Below are 16,088 nucleotides of genomic sequence, written 5' to 3'. Positions count from 1 at the left end.
AAAGATAAAAATGTTTTTAGCATACAGAAAAATATGGAGAATATTATGGGAAATATCCATGCTCTACTCACCAAAATTGGATGTTGTCATTCTGCTATATTTGCTTCAGCTCTTCCGAATGAACTTCTAACTGTATCAGCAATATATCAGAAATGTTTTCGTTTAGGAAAACATGATATTATGGTGTGAAAGAGATTTTTAAAAATAAACACAGGCATTGCTCATCATATCCTTGAAATTTACCAGTTTCTGGTCCTTGTTCGTGTGGGTTTCACAATAATATACTGTTAAAACTTTCTATGTTTACATTATGACTACCTTGAAGTTTGAAATCCTTGAAGTATTATCAATATACTCAAGAAACTCCTTTCTAGGTCACCAGTTCAAATTTGGCTTGAAATCACTGGAGTGGCTGCAAAATAATTACAATTCATCATGTTCAATGACATTATAAAGACTATCATTAGAGTAATTTAGACATCATCTGTATCCAAAATTTTATGATGAGTTCCACTCACTGATCCAGACAACCACACATCTATTGTCATATAAATGTGAAAGGGGGTGTTAAGTCGAGCCTACACATGGCTCAGTTCACTTGTCTACATGGCATCCTCTTAGGACTTATGTGTTCAATATGTGTGGTTGGAGTTTGCTGATATTGTGATAAGTGGATGCCATGTTCCTTTCAACTAGAGTCAAAGGATTTCATACTTGTTATCAGGACCCACAGGGAGAATTACATTTTTTATTGGCTCAGTAGATATACATATACATTATATTTAAAAAGCATATATATATATTTAAAAAGCATATATATATGTTTTTCTTGTGGTTGAATTGTGTCCCACCAAAATGCATGTTCACCTGGAGTCTAAGGATGTGGACTTTTTTTTGGAAATAGGGTTGTTGCAGATATAATTAGTTAAGATGAGGCCGTACAGAAGTAGAGTGGGCCCTGAATCTAACATGATTGTTGTGCTTACAAGAAGAGGAGAAGAGACACAGAGACAGACACACACAGGGAAGAAGGCCATGTGGAGACAAGGAAAGAGATTGCAGTTATACAACTGCAAGCCAAAGACCAAGGATTGCCAGCAACTACCAGAGGCCAGGAAAAAGCAAGCAGCGGTTCTCCCCTAGAGGCTTCAGGGAGAACATGCCCCTACCAGCATCATCCAGTTCGTAATATTTTGTTATGGCAGCCCTAGGACACTATATCTATGTATCTATGTATCTGTCTATGTATCTGTCTGTCTATCTGTCTGTCTGTTTGTCTGTCTGTCTGTCTGTCTTGTGTGTGTGTGCATTACAATGTTTCCCTAAAATAATGCTTACCTATATATTTTTAACAATACATTATAATATTTTATTTCTGAGTATAGTCCATTCTATTCTGTTCAATTTTTTAAAGATTGCGCTATGAAAAAAAAAAAGAAAAAAACTTGAGTCCTAGCAATGAAGTGAGGTCCTTGATTAGGCCCTAGATCTGCTTCGTGGAAGGCACATTCCTGTCCACTGTCCTCCACAGCTCATGTCTTTGCTCTCTTGGTCCACTAGTCTCACTGGCTGCCTCTGAGTGGTGCTGGAGAGTGTGCCCTTCCTGTGGCAGACAACTTTTGTGGCTGTCTCTGGTAATGCGGGATTAAAGGCTTGGGTTGCTTTACAGGTTCAGGAACATACGGATCTGACACCCTGGGGAGGTACTCTTCTTGAGACTGCTACTAGAGCCATAGGTCCAAGAGTGCAGCTTTGCAGCTGTGTTCCAGTGGTCAGGAAGCCGGAATCGAGGCATGACCATTGCTGCTCAACTGCCCTCCACACCTAGGAAGCTGAGAACAGGCCCTGGGACATTGCTGCAGGAAAAAAAAAATGACCAAAACATTGGAAGCAATATGGCCTCCATCTCATTTCTGCCTTCTACTTCACACGAGATTCATGTACTGGGCAGAGTATAATGCATATCCAGAACCCCAACTATAAGGGAGTTTTTGAACGATTATTTTCAGATGTCGAATCTTTCTTTCCTTTTTTTTTTCTTTTTTTTTTTAAGATGGAGTCTCACTCTGTTGCCCAAGCTGGAGTGCAGTGGCATGATTCCAGCTCACTGCAACCTCTGCCTCCTGGGTTCAAGCGATTCTACTGCCTCAGCCTCCCGAGAAGCTGGGATTACAGGTGCACACCACCACGCTCAGCTAATTTTGTATTTTTAGTAGAGATGGGGTTTCACTATGTTGGCCAGGTTGATCTCAAACTCTCAACCTCAGGTTATCTGCCCTGTTTAGCCTCCCAAAGTGCTGGGATTACAGGCGTGAACCATCGCACCTGGCCTAGATGTCCAATCTTTCTAAACAGAAGGAGGAGGGGTTGCATGTTAAAGTAGACAAATCACAGTCTCCATCACAAGGTTTATAAAGGATTGTCTATTTTGATAAGTAAGTTCACTGTAAGTCTCAGCGATGTTGATTTAGGAGATCTTGGTGTCCAGTTAGATGCCCCCAAGTCCTCCTGCAAGGGCAGGCAATACAGACTGTGCCAGCACAACTCTCGAGGGTCAGCATTGACTGAAATGGAAAAACAGGGAAGGGATTAAAGAGACCCTGGCACATTATCATCAATCTAGGGGCAAATTAAAACTTCTTGGACCTACTCTGAGGCTGAACCGGAGTCATTTGCTTTTCTCCAGATTAATGGCAAGATGACGAGATGAGAAATGGCACGTTCTGGTTTTGTAGGCTTATAACACCATCTCCCTGTAATGAATACAGTACCATGACTGCGGCGGCTGCTGCTGTTGCCACAATGACTCAGTGAGTCATTAACACCGCAATCCTCTTTATAATGAAATCTGGGTAAAGTGGTTGCCTATTTGTCACTCTAAAGTGGCAGTCTACTAAATGGTAACTTTGTAGGCCGAAAGACAGAAAAACTTAATTCAACTTCCTGTGCACCTTACCGTTAACCATGGTTTGGACTTAAGGATTATTAGCTGACTCATTTGCTGTTTGTTTCTCAAGAGGCATATTTAAACATTAAAAACAAATGTGATTGTTAGTACTATGCCTTAAGAAATTTTCTGCCACACCCTAAAACTGTATAAATGATAGGCTATGTATAATAAAAATACTCTCATATTTTTTAGCTTACTATATGTAAGTGTTCTGAATCCAGAATGAGGATTTCTTCCCAGTAAACTATTCCGGTGAGACCCTGCCATTTGTTACGTTTTGAGTATCTTATTCCCTCTCTCTCTCTCTCTCTCTCTCTCTCTCTCACACACACACACACACACACACACACACACACACACACACACAGAGACACACACACACACACCCCAGATGCACACATATGCCTTTTATGTTTATCTAGTTTTGGGAGGTAATATCACTGGACAGTTAAGGTTTGGTGTTTGGAGTTGCGCTCCACTGTGGCCTTGTTCTGGGACTCTAAAGTGATTTAACTCCTCTGGGCTTCAGCTAGCTCACTGACAGTTAGTTGTGTAATACCAGCTTGTTGTTGAGGAACTAAATGAGATGATGTCTGTAAAGTGCTCAGCTCAGAGCATGGCATATAGTAAATGCTCATCAAATGTAATTCCTTTTATTTTTAGCCATGTTGTGAAATTTTATTGTACTAGATTTGGGTTTAAATTTTTAAAGAGTTTATTTTGGAGGAAATGGCATGAGTAATAAGCATATGCCAATATGTTATTATCAGAGCATTTGTAACTATCTCATGACAAAATAACAGAAAATGGTATTTACTATCAGCCCCAAAGTTCAAGTCTATATATATGTGTGTGTGTGTGCATATATATATATATATAATTTTTTTGAGACAGAGTCTTGCTTTGTTGCCAGGCACAAGGCTGGAGTGCAGTAGCGGGATCTCGGCTCACTGCAACATCCACCACCCAGGTTCAAGCAATTCCCCTGCCTCAGCCTCCCAAGTAGCTGGGACTACAGGCACACGCCACCATGCCCAGCTAATTTTTGTATTTTTGTAGAGGCGGGGTTTCACCATGTTTGCCAGGATGGTCTCGATCTCTTGACCTTGTGATCTGCCTGCCTTGGCCTCCCAAAGTGCTGGAATTACAGGTGTGAACCACTGCGCCCAGCCTCAAGTCTATATTTTATAGCTTAATTTAGATGATTAAAGAGCAGCATCAGCTCTTTTAGTATATTGTACTTATATTCATTATATTAAAAAGTACATTACATAATTTATAACATGGTGATAAAAATGTGTAACCTATATGCAAGGGGGACAGAACACAAAATAGTAAAATAATTTTTAGGTACTGTAGGGGTTTCCTGCAGGAAAAGCAGTTGCAAGGTCTGCATATTAAATACAGATCTTTTTGTCCCTTCCCCTGAAGCTGTGGAAGAGATCTTTTCAAAGAGGATCCAGGAAGCAACTATACAGAAAAGAGCCATGTATTTAAGGAACTTAATCCTCTCCACCCAAAACCGCAGGGCTGGTAGAAATGGCTGTTCCAAGCATGATGTGAGCAGAGACCCAAGATTCAGGAAGACAATAGGTGCATGAGAGCTGAGAAGTAGAGTGAACAGTAGACACCCAGGAAGCGACCAGATGTCTACTGAGCCTGAGAGTAGGGATGGACTAGAGGATGCAGAGAGCCAGAAAGGCTTTCCTGACCTTGTGGTACTGGAGCCAAGGTGCATTTCCTTGGAAGATCGTCTGCAGGTGTTGGTGGGCACCAAGAAATCACTGGTTTGAGAAGAGAGAGCAAAGAACAAAAAATTACTCAACAAATCAGGAGTCCAAAAATCTTCAGGACCTGACAGTGAAGGATCCTGCACTCAGTGATGGATTTAAAACTGTGGATGAATGAACACAAATGCTAAGAGTGATAGGAACTGCAAGATAATAGCCCTGCAGTTACTATTGTCGCCTGATGGAAGGCAAAAGGCCTAAGGAAATTGCAGGGAGAATCTTGCAAAGTCAGAACTACTTCAAAAGAGAATCTGGCAAAGTCAGGCCTAGAATTGAGGAAAGGGTGAGGCTAGGGACTGGGACAAAGACAAGGCTCTGGCCCTGCCCACCTGGGGCTGGAAACAGTTACAGTCCTTTAATGAGAAAGCATGTAGTAACTGCATGGAAATCACCCCGCATGCTACTCCTTATAAACAGCAGGACACAAATACTTGTCCAGGCAAACAGCATGGCAAATCCGTAGCATAGCCTGGATTCTTACCAATTAATCTCTTTATGCTCTCAATCTTCAAGATAAAGAATTCTATTCAGTTGTTATAAAAGAGGAAACTGAATAAAAATAAATAAGCAAATCTCAATAGACCCAGAGTACCATTTGCTTGAAAAAACAGCATGGTTAAATTGCACGGTGGGGGGGGTTGTGTGTTTTTTTGAGATGGAGTCTCACTGTGTCGCCCAGGCTGGAGTGCAATGGCATGATCTCGGCTCACTGCAACCTCCACCTCCCAGGTTCCAGCAATTCTCCTGCCTCAGCCTCCCGAGTAGCTGGGACTACAGGTGTGCACCACCATACCCGGCTAATTCTTTGTATTTTTAGTGGAGATGGGGTTTCACTATGTTGGCCAGGATGGTCTCAATCGCCTGACCTCGTGATTCGCCTGCCTCAGCCTCCCAAAGTGCTGGGACTACAGGTGTGAGCCACCGCGCCTGACCCTAAATTGCAGTTTTAACAAGAACGCGTGTTTTGGAGTCAGTCAGATTCAGGTCTGAGACCTATCTCTAGCCCTAAGTGAAGGACTTCGGGCTCATTGATTAAACCGTATTGGCATTAATTCCACCTGTGCAAATTGGGAACCATGCTGTCAACCTTGCAGGTTTAAACAATTTTAAGATTAAATGAACTTATACAAAAATATCATTTGGAATGGGCTAGGTGGCCAATATGTTAGTTTCTTTTCTCTTGATTTTGACATTGCAGAACCACAGACTCAAAGTCTGATAGGCACCCTGACAGGTGTGACCATGGGCCATGTATTGCTAAGTTGTGCAAGCTTCCAAAGGGACTGCACAGGTCTCTGGAGTCAGACTGCCTGGGCTCAGAACCACTCAATAGCTTTCTGACCTGGGAGGAGTTACTTATTCTCTCTGTGACTCATATTTCTTACCTATCAAAGAAGTTAGCAATGTCCACACACAGGAGTTTTGGAGTGCTAAGTGAAAAAAATCCACATAAGGCATTTAGGATGATCTGAGAAGGGCAGGACTGAGGTGAAGTTCATGGAGATAAAGTTAACAGGGACGTTAAGATAGTCATCTCTGGAGTTACCTGGCCAGGTGCTGGTCAATGGTAGCACCAGAGGGCAGCATGGTGATTGCAAGGCCCCTCCCAGGCTCTGTGGATAATTTTAAATGAGCCACAGTAGCCTTCCAAGGAGACTTCATAATTATGGAACCTGGGAATGGCCCCTTCTGCTTAAATATAATGCCATCCAACCCAGCCCACTCCCCTAGGGCTAGCTTTGGATGGGGAGCCTTTACTTCAAATTGTACTGCTTATTTTCTTATTTGCTTATTTTATTTTCCCATCATTAAAATGTAGCCTAGCTGGGCACAGTGGCTCACGCTTATAATCCCAGCACTTTGAGAGGGGTTGGCGGGTGGATCCCTTGAACACAGGAGTTCGAGACTAGCCTGGGCAACATGGAGAAACCCTATCTCTACAAAAAACACAAAAATTATCTGGGCATGGTGGTACATGCCAGTAGTCCCAGTTACTCAGGAGGCTGAAGTGGGAGGATGATTTAAGCCTGGAGGCAGAGGTTGCAGTGAGCCGAGACAGTGTCGCTGCACTCTAGCCTTTGTGACAGAACAAGATCCTGCCTCATGGTGGATCATGAGGTCAGGAGATCGAGACCATCCTGGCCAACAGGGTGAAACCCTGCCTCTACTAAAAATACAAAAAATTGGCCAGGCATGGTGGTGCGCGCCTGTAGTCCCAGCTATTCAAGAGGCTGAGGCAGGGAAATCTCTCAAACTCAGGAGGTAGAGGTTGCAGTGAACCAAGATTGCGCCACTGCACTCCAGCCTGGCAACAGAGCAAGACTCCGTTTCAAAAAAAAAAAGTCGTGCCTCAAAATAAATAAGTAAAGTAAAAAGTAGAAAGAAATGTATTGACTCATATAGCCAAGAGGTGCCAGGGTTGAATCCATAGCCTCAGAGAAGTAATGAGGATCCTATAATGCCACTTTCCTCTGTGCTGGTGTCATAGGTTTGAGATGAAGATTTGTTGAATGCAGCGAGTTTGCTGGGGAGTACTCTCAATAGAAGCATGGCTAAGAAGCGTAAAGGAAGCAAGACTGCGCAGTGGGAGGTAGCTGATTCTGTGATGAGCTCCTTTTACAACCCTATCCTGGGTTGTCTGGTCTTGAGGGAAGGGGACCGGGCCTTTATAAGTTCTAAGCCCTGCAGCCATCAGTCCTTGGGCGAGGTGGCTTTTCTTGCTGAGGGCAATTCATGGAGAGCAACTCAGCTGAGAGCCATCAGCTGCCAATATTCCAAGCAGCTGAGAAAATCAGTGCCTCAGTCCAGAGGGAGTGATCTGGGTGGCAAACCATGCACCCAGTACAGTTGACTTTATTTTCGGGTAGCGTCTGTCCATGTGCCACCCAAGATGGCCACCTGCAGTTAGGCTTACATGGTGGTTCTCAGCCCCTGCAATCTTTCCTGATCTTAACAGTGAAAGTCCTAGTGCGGATTTTGATTAGCTTGATTTGAGTCATGTGGCCATGCCTAAACCAATCATGATGCCAGGGCAACAGGCTTCTCTGATTGTTTAAGTCTGGATTGTATGTCTGCTCCTGGAAGTAGTGGCGATTGCTGGAAAAGATTACTGAAAAGAGGATTTCGGTTCAAAACTAACAGTTGCCTATACAACCTATGTTACAGGTTAAGCAGCAGAGCCACACACAAATTCCTCTCTTGAAGTCCCACCCTCACTCCCACAGAATGTGATCTTATTTGGAAACAAGATTTTCATAGAGGTAGTCAAGTTAAAATGAGGTCATTGGGGTGAGCTCTAATCCAACTCCTCATGCAGAGGTGAAATTTGGACACAGCCAGCCATTCAGGGAGAATGCCATGGGCACATGAAGATGGCCATCTACAAGGCAGAGAGAGAGAGGCCTGGAATAGCTCTTCACTTCACAGCCCTAGAAGGAAGAAGCCCTGCCAAAACTTTGATTTCAGACTTTCTAGTCTCCAGAGCTGTGACTAATACATTTGTGTCAGACACTCTCTTGTGGTGCTTTGTTACAGCAACCCCGGCAAACTAATAAGAATCTGATGGAGATTAAAGTTTTTAGGCTGCAGGATTTCCTGAGGCCATAACGCGGATGCTAAAATAGGTTATTTGTCTTAAATTTTGCCTGTCTAGTACTTAGTGGATTTGTCAGAGGTGTTCGAACCAAAGCAACTCCATCTTGAATAGGGGCCGGGCAAAATAAGGCTGAAACCTACTGGGCATTCTAAGTTACAGGCTGAAACAGGAGGTTGGCACAAGACATAGGTCACAAAGACCTTGCTGACAAAACAGCTTGCTATAAAGAAGCCAGCCAAAACCCACCAAGACCAAGATAATGACAAGTGTGACCTCTGGTCACCCTCACTGCTACACTCCCACCAGTACCAATGACAGTTTACCAATGGCATGGCAACGTTAGGAAGTTATCCTATATGGTCTAAAAAGGGAAGGCATGAATAATCCACTCCTTGTTTAGCATAGCATCAAAAAATAACCATAAAAATGGGCAGCCATCAGCCCTTGGATTTGCTCTGTCTATGGAGTAGCCATTCTTTTATTCCTTTACTTTCTTAATAAACTTGTTTTCACTTTACTGTATAGACTCGCCCTGAATTCTTTCTTGTGTGAGATCCAAGAAGGCTCTGTTGGGGTCCGAATTGGGAACTTTTCCAGTAATATCTTTCTGGCGACCATGGAAGGGACAATACTAAGGAAAGCCCCAAGCTAACGGCTAGCTTTGGGTAAGTGGTGGGGTCCAGTAACAGGTTGAAACATCAAATTGACCAAAGGAAGTGGTCCATTTTGCTCTGTTCAAGTGTAATCTGTGTTACCTCTTCTCAAGTAAGATTTCTTGAGAGGATTAAGCTTGGAAGCATTCAATGTACACAATGGATTAACTTCTTTCTTTCTTTTTTTGTTTTGAGACAATCTCGCTCTGTTGCCCAGGCCGAAGTGCAGTGGCACAATCTCGGCTCACTGCACCCTCCACCTCCAGGTTCAAGTGATTCTCCTGCCTCAGCCTCCCAAGTAGCTGGGATTACAGGCACCCACCACCACACCTGGCTAATTTTTGTATTTTCAGTAGAGACGGGGTTTCACCATGTTGGCCAGGCTGGTCTTGAACTCCTGACCTCAGGTGATCCACCTGCCTTGGCCTCCCCAAGTGCTGGGATTACAGGCGTGAGCCACCGCACCTGGCTGCATTAACTTCTTTCTTATGTGTCTGTAATGGCAGTAGCAGTGTATCATTTGGGGGGAAGGGTACAATTGAGACATAATCAAAACCATTTTCTCTTAATTTTCTCATGGAACTCCAACTGAGAAAGGTCAGTAGGCTCTAGTGGTACCAAACTCTAACTCGTACATCCCTACTTGGATTTGCACCAGTTATCATTTATGCACATGGCAGTTATCGTGGCCTGACAAGCCAACATCATTGAGTAGAAGCAATTGGGAAGGGTAGCCACTGCCTCTGTCTTTTTATGGCACTGTGACATAAAAATAAAAAACTTCATGTCATCTTGAGTTCATAAGAAGGGGAACTCCCAAAATGGCAGCGACTGAGAGCAATATGCACAATTTAAAAAAAACTATGACAGTCTCAAGTTGACGTATTATCGGATTCAGTATTGGCTTAATAACTTAAACGTAATTTTAATTTTCATAGCCCAGAGACATTCTGTGCTATTCACCTATTCCTGTCTATCTGTTTTGTACGTTGCTCTCTCATGATCTGTTTATTCTTATGTCAGCCTAGATATAATGGGATATATAGTAAGTCCTCAATGTCGTGGATGGGTTCTTCTTGGAAACTGTAATGTTAAGCCCAATAATGTGGAACAGATCCTTGTATAATATCATTTCCTTCAATGTCACTAGTAATAAAGTTGATGAGAAAAAAAGTTGTTTGTTTCCTTGAGACAGTCTCACTCTGTCGCCCAGACTGGAGTGCAATGGCATGATCTCTGCTCATTGCAACCTCTGCCTTCACGTCCCAGGTTTAAGTGAGTCTTCTGTCAGCCTCTGGAGTAGCTAGGATTACAGGCATGTTCCACCACATCTGACTAATTTTTGTATTTTTAGTAGAAATGGGGTTTTGCCATGTTGGCCAGGCTGATCTTGAACTCCTGACCTCAAGTGATCTGCCCACTTCAGCCTCCCAAAGTGCTGGGATTACAGGCATGAGCCACCATGCCCAGCCAAAATTGGTTTTGTTATACATTGCTTCACTCAAAGTCACAGCTTCCAAGAACCTATCCAAGTCCTTAAGTGAAGATTGACTTTAACAGCTGGAATGTCTAATTTCTTCATATTATCCTTGATTTTCATTTTAAAAGTTTAATCTCACTCATTTCTCCAGCTAAAAATAAAACTTTTTAAGATCCCCTTCCAAATTCCATTGCAACGGTGATTGGGATCATGATAAATCCATAAATTAATTTGAAAATATTGACATCTTCGTAACAGCTGGGCTTCCATCAACTCATGCAATGTGCTCCCCCCAGTTATTTGTTCCTTTTTATTTGAAACTTAGATTCAGAGGGTTGAGTCAAGCATGCTCCTCATCGTTTTTATTTTGTACAAAGCTACTCTCTTATTTTGCTTGTTTTAAATCACTTTTCACGTCTGAGGAATTCTATCTGTAGCCATAGAGAATCAAGGTGACCTTGACTGAGGACACCTGACATTGAGAGAGGAGCGACAGGAGAAATGAGAAACAGGGGCAGCTGTGCTCTTCCTGGATCTCAGTCACTGGATTTGCCCTATTACAGAGTCCTGACTCCATCCTGAACTCTGATTCAGATAACTCTAAAGTGAACTTCAGTCTGGGTGCGGTGGCTCACGCCTGTAATCCTGGTACTTTGGGAGGCCGAGGCACGTGGATCACCTGAGGTCAGGAGTTTGAGACCAGCCTGAGCAACATGGTGAAAATCCGTCTCTACTAAAAATACAAAAAAATTACCCGGGCATGGTGGTGGGCGCCTGTAGCCATAGCTACTTGGGAGGCTGAGGCAGGAGAATCACTTGAACTCGGGAGGTGGAGGTTGCAGTGAGCCGAGACTGCGCCACTGCCCTCCAGCCTGGGTGACAGAGAGAGACTCTGTCTCAAAAACAAAAAGGAAAACTAAACAAACAAATAAATAAATAAATAAAGTGCACTTCAGATCCTTTCACCTCTGCCTGTCTCAAGAATCTTTGGCTAACTGTCGTTGCGACCAACAAGTAAGTTGCTCGAGGTGGGCTTTTTCTCGTATGCACAATCAGACAGGGCCCTGCTCCAGACACCACTTGCCTCTCCTCTTCCCCGTCACCTCCTTTCTGGGGCTTCCCTTTTGATTCTAAAGCATTGAGAAATTTCAGAATCTGTGTGGTGCCCATTTATGATGGTGCAGCTTAAAAGTACAAAGAAGTCAACTCCTTGTGGGGCCATCCACTGTCCAGTGGAGTTAGGAGCTGTTGGGTGGACTGTCCTGATATTCATCATTTATAAAGCTCCCCGGAAAACAGAGCCTCCTGTCAGATCTGGTAGCCTGTCTCTTTGGATGCCAAAGGATGACACGCCTGGTAACACACTCGTATTGTTGCTTTCCCTCCTTCCCGTCTTGGCTCTTTGTCCGCTGTCTTCTTCCTAGGTTTGTATGTTCTAATAAAATAATAGCACATGAACTTTTGCTTCAGGCTTTGGTTTCTAGTGGACCCAATCTAAGACAGATTTTGTAAAGTAGCTTTTTTTTTTGAGATGGAGTATTGCTCTGATGCCCAGGCTGGAGTGCAGTGGCACAATCTTAGCTCACTGCAACCTCCGCTTCCTGGGTTCAAGCGATTCTCTTGCCTCAGGCACGCACTAACATGCCTGGCTAATTTTTGTATTTTTAGTAGAGACAGGTGTCGCCATGTTGGCTAGGCTGGTCTTGAACTCCCGATCTCTAGTGATCTGCCTGCCTCAGCTTCCCAAAGTGCTGGGATTATAGGCATAAGCCACCTTGCTGGGCCACATAGATTTGTTTCCTTATAAAAACTCATCTTTTTGCCTAGCTAGTTCACATAGATTCCTGCTACTTGCAAACAAACAAAATAATTGATGTCTTTTATGATTATTTATTTTCCATTTTTCTGGAGAAAATACTTAGGATTTTTTTCCCCAAAAGTTGATGTGGCAGGATAGCTCTTTGATTCCATGTATGTGTATCATTTTTCCCTTTAAGAAATACAGTTTGAGTATAGAACTATGGCATAGTCACAAAATCTGTTATCCTTAAAAGTTTGTGGAAATATTATTTTCAACAACCTGTCTAGCAGCTGAGAGGTCTGATGCCACTACGATTCTTCTCTTTTCCAGTATGTTTTTGGATTTAAAAGAAATAATTTGAGGTCAGAAATTTCGTGATCATACATACAGCTGTGCCATTGTGTCCTCTGGGAAGCAGATGTTGAGAAGCTATTTTAAATGCAGGAGGTTTATTAGTGTATAAAGCTTGGTAAAAAAAAATGAGGGGGGCAAAAGGTTGGTTAGGGAAATCATAGACTCCAGAACAGATCTGATATTTCTCAATCAACTTTGTCAATTTGGTTTTATCTGTTCTCTCTTTTCCAATAAGTTTTGAAAATTTGTGGTCAGCCAATGATACCCATCCATATTTTCTTTTTCATGTACCTTTTTAAAGAATCCAATGGAGTATGTGGTAAAAGGATGTAAACGTGCACTCTGTCTGCCATCTTAAAGTATTCAAGAACTGTGTGTGTGTGTGTGTGTGTGTGTGTGTGTGTAAAACAAACTTGTTTTCCATGAAAAGCTTTACAAAGTTACATTTCTACAATCTGAGTATCAGTGAGAATATTTCACTGTAACATATCCACAGTTGGGTTTTATTAGACAAACAAATAAAACATTTAATTTTATAGATATATATGCTTAAAATGTGCAATCATCTTTAGTAAGGTGAAACTTTTATCTTTCTAATATGGAAAAATTTCAGCATATACAAAAGTAGAGAGAATTGTATAAAGAATCCTGTGTGCTCATTACCCAGTTTCACCGATTATCAATTACTCCAGGAACCGAGGTAAAATGTTCTGCTAAATATGTATTAGCTATTGCATTTCTTTCTTTGCAAATGTTTTTTAATGCTTCTAACTAGCTGTTTTCTTGGATTTTGGGGTTTCTCTTGTAAAAAATTATACACTACTTAGGAATTAATGTTATTTTCTCTCTGTCATAATATCACTGCAAATATTTTTATCACATTTTTCTTTTGATTTTCTGTTGTGTTATACTGAATTTTTAATTTGTTTGCTAAATGGAATGATGAAGGGGTTGTTATGATTTTTAAAAATTGTTATTTAATTTTCCAGCACCACATATTTAAAAAATTAACAGTCTCTATTTCAGAATAATAATATTGCAGGTTAGGAAAAAGTTCTAATTATAAAAGGAAAGAAAAAAAGAGAAAAAGTTCTAATTATTTTCTAGATTTTGAGATTTTCCATTAGCGTTTTTTTCATAAAAGGAAGCTTATTGCAGCATTGTCTTTTTTTTAAAAAAGCCTATATTTTTAGAACAAATCTAGATTTACAGAAAAATTGGAAAGACTACATAGAGTTCCCATGAACTCCATACCCAGTTTCTCCTAATTCTACCGTCTTACATTAGTATTCACACAACTAACGAACCAATCCTGACATATTAATAAATGTATTTACTCACATTTTATGTAATGTTCTTTTTCTGTCCCAGGGTCCCATCCAGAAGACTGTGTTACATTTAGGCATCATCTCCTTAGCACTATTTGGCTATGATCATTTCTCAGAATTTATTTGTTTTTGCTGATCTTGGCAGGTTTGAGAAGTGGTCAGGTATTTTGTATAACGTCCTTCTGCTGGGATTTGTCTGATGCATGTCTCAACTGGGGTTTTGGGTTTGGGGGAGGAAAACTGTAGAGGTCAAGTGCTATTTCATCACATCATCTCAAGGACACATATCAGCATGACTTATCCCTGTTGATTGTGACTGATCAGCTGGCTGAGGTTGTGTTTGTCAGGTTTCTCTACTACGAAGTTGCTTTTGTTTCCCTTTCCGTACCATATTCTCTGTGAGGGAGTCACTTTATGCAGCCCACACTTAAAGACTGGGGAGTTATGCTCCCCCACAGGGGTGCAGCTTCTACATAAATTATTTGGAATTGTTCTGCCTGGAATTTTGTCTTTTCTCCCCCCAATTTATTTATTTAATCATATATTTATGTAGTATTGATAGTGACAGGAGGCAGCCAAATGACAAGGCAGATAGCAACAGGTTCCCAGTGAAATCCCAACTCCAAGCCAAAAAGAGTTTAAAGCCTGAAAGCCAAACTACAAATTAAATCCCCAGACTTGGTTGAGAACTTGTCCTCCTGTTTGGCACCCTTTCCTCTAATCCCCACCCTTCGCTATTTTACATATACCTACCCTTTCCTAATTTGTTTTCTACACTGTCATGCCCACCTTTGAATGGTGTCTTCACTTCAACCTTTTTTGCATACTCACAAGCCAATCAGCATGCATGCCCCATCCTGTGCCTATAAAGACCCCAGACTCAGTCAGTGGAGGTGGAGGTGGCCTGACTTCGGTGAAGATGACCTGCCCTTCCTGGCCCCTTTGTAGCTCCCCTGGCTGCTGACAGCCATTTTCATCACTCAATAAAATTCTCTGTCTTCACTATCCATCAGTTGTCTATGTGGCCTCATTCTTCTTGGATGCTGGACAAAAGCTCGGGATCCAGTGAGTACAGGTACCCTGAAAATGTTGTCACACAGGCCCTTTGCCCTCACTGGCAAAGGGCAGTCACTCTACGCAATGAGGCAAGGGGCAAGCTGAGCTGCTAACACAGTGCTGTCCATCAGACTGCAGATGGTGGAACTAAAAGAGCACTGTGACATCCCCTCTGGGGCTTCAGGGTCGTAAGTGGACACCGTCACCTGGGCGTCACCATGTTCCCTTCCAGGCAACACACCTGGTCTGATCACAGGCCCCACACGGAGCTTGCTCCTGTGTTGACACCCAGAGCAGTCATCTGGATTCCGCACTTGCCTGCTCACATGCTCCCTGCCGCAAGGGGCTGAGCATGGCGGGCCAAGTAGAGGCAGTGCCCCTGCTGCAAATCCAGTGAAGGGGCCTAGAAAAATCTTGCATCAGTATGGATTCATAAAGATTTATTGTATATTTTGTGTTATAATCCAATGTTATTACTTTTAGTTGTTGTTGAACAAATTGCTCCAGCTTTGGCCATTGGAAGCTCTTTCCTTTGACTCCTGGGTCCTTTTGACTACCGTCGGGAGGTGGGCGGGGGCCCTCATTGTTTATGTGTGTCGGGAGGCAGGTGGGGGCTGCCTGATTTAATGCCTTCTGGCACTACAAGATGTTCCAGGTCCATCTTGTATATTTCCTATTTCAATCTTAGAATCAGCCATTTCACCAAGGTGCTCTGGTTACTTTTATTGGAAAATGATACTAGAAACCAAGATGAGGGTGCTAAGTGTGCTTGTTCCTCCAGTTTTATTGTTTCTAGCCCTCTTAGCCAACAATGCAAGGAAATATATGTGTGTGTATTTCCTGTATACACACACACACACACACACACACACACACATTTCTATATGTAACCATCTGTAGCTATATTAAGCTAAAAATGAATTCATATTGATGCCTCCAACTTTATTCCTTTACCACTAAGATCATGCTAGACTCTCCCCTTGCTTATCTGTAACCTCCAACTTCAACAGTGAGAAACCTGGCTCCTACCACCTGCCATGTATTTACTTCATTGTTCAAATACGGCAGATATGTAGAATAG

The 16,088-nt window shown here is 42.3% G+C and overlaps 1 long non-coding RNA gene across 1 annotated transcript; it reads right to left on the bottom strand.

The window, feature by feature from the left end:
* Window positions 1–4,662: 4,662 nt before the first annotated feature.
* LOC116549208 lies at window positions 4,663–14,168 on the bottom strand. The gene is made up of 2 exons (XR_004267751.1): window positions 13,965–14,168; window positions 4,663–4,734 (listed from the first exon to the last, which is right to left on the bottom strand). It is a non-coding gene; the product is annotated as an uncharacterized LOC116549208 (long non-coding RNA).
* Window positions 14,169–16,088: the final 1,920 nt, after the last annotated feature.

The sequence above is a fragment of the Sapajus apella genome, unplaced genomic scaffold (assembly GCF_009761245.1).
Source record: "Sapajus apella isolate SASKATOON/1434 unplaced genomic scaffold, GSC_monkey_1.0 scaffold6, whole genome shotgun sequence".
In the NCBI taxonomy this organism is placed as follows: Eukaryota; Metazoa; Chordata; class Mammalia; order Primates; family Cebidae; genus Sapajus; species Sapajus apella.
The sequence above is the reverse complement of the archived record's forward strand: the minus strand, read 5'-3'. Positions and strand labels throughout refer to the sequence as shown.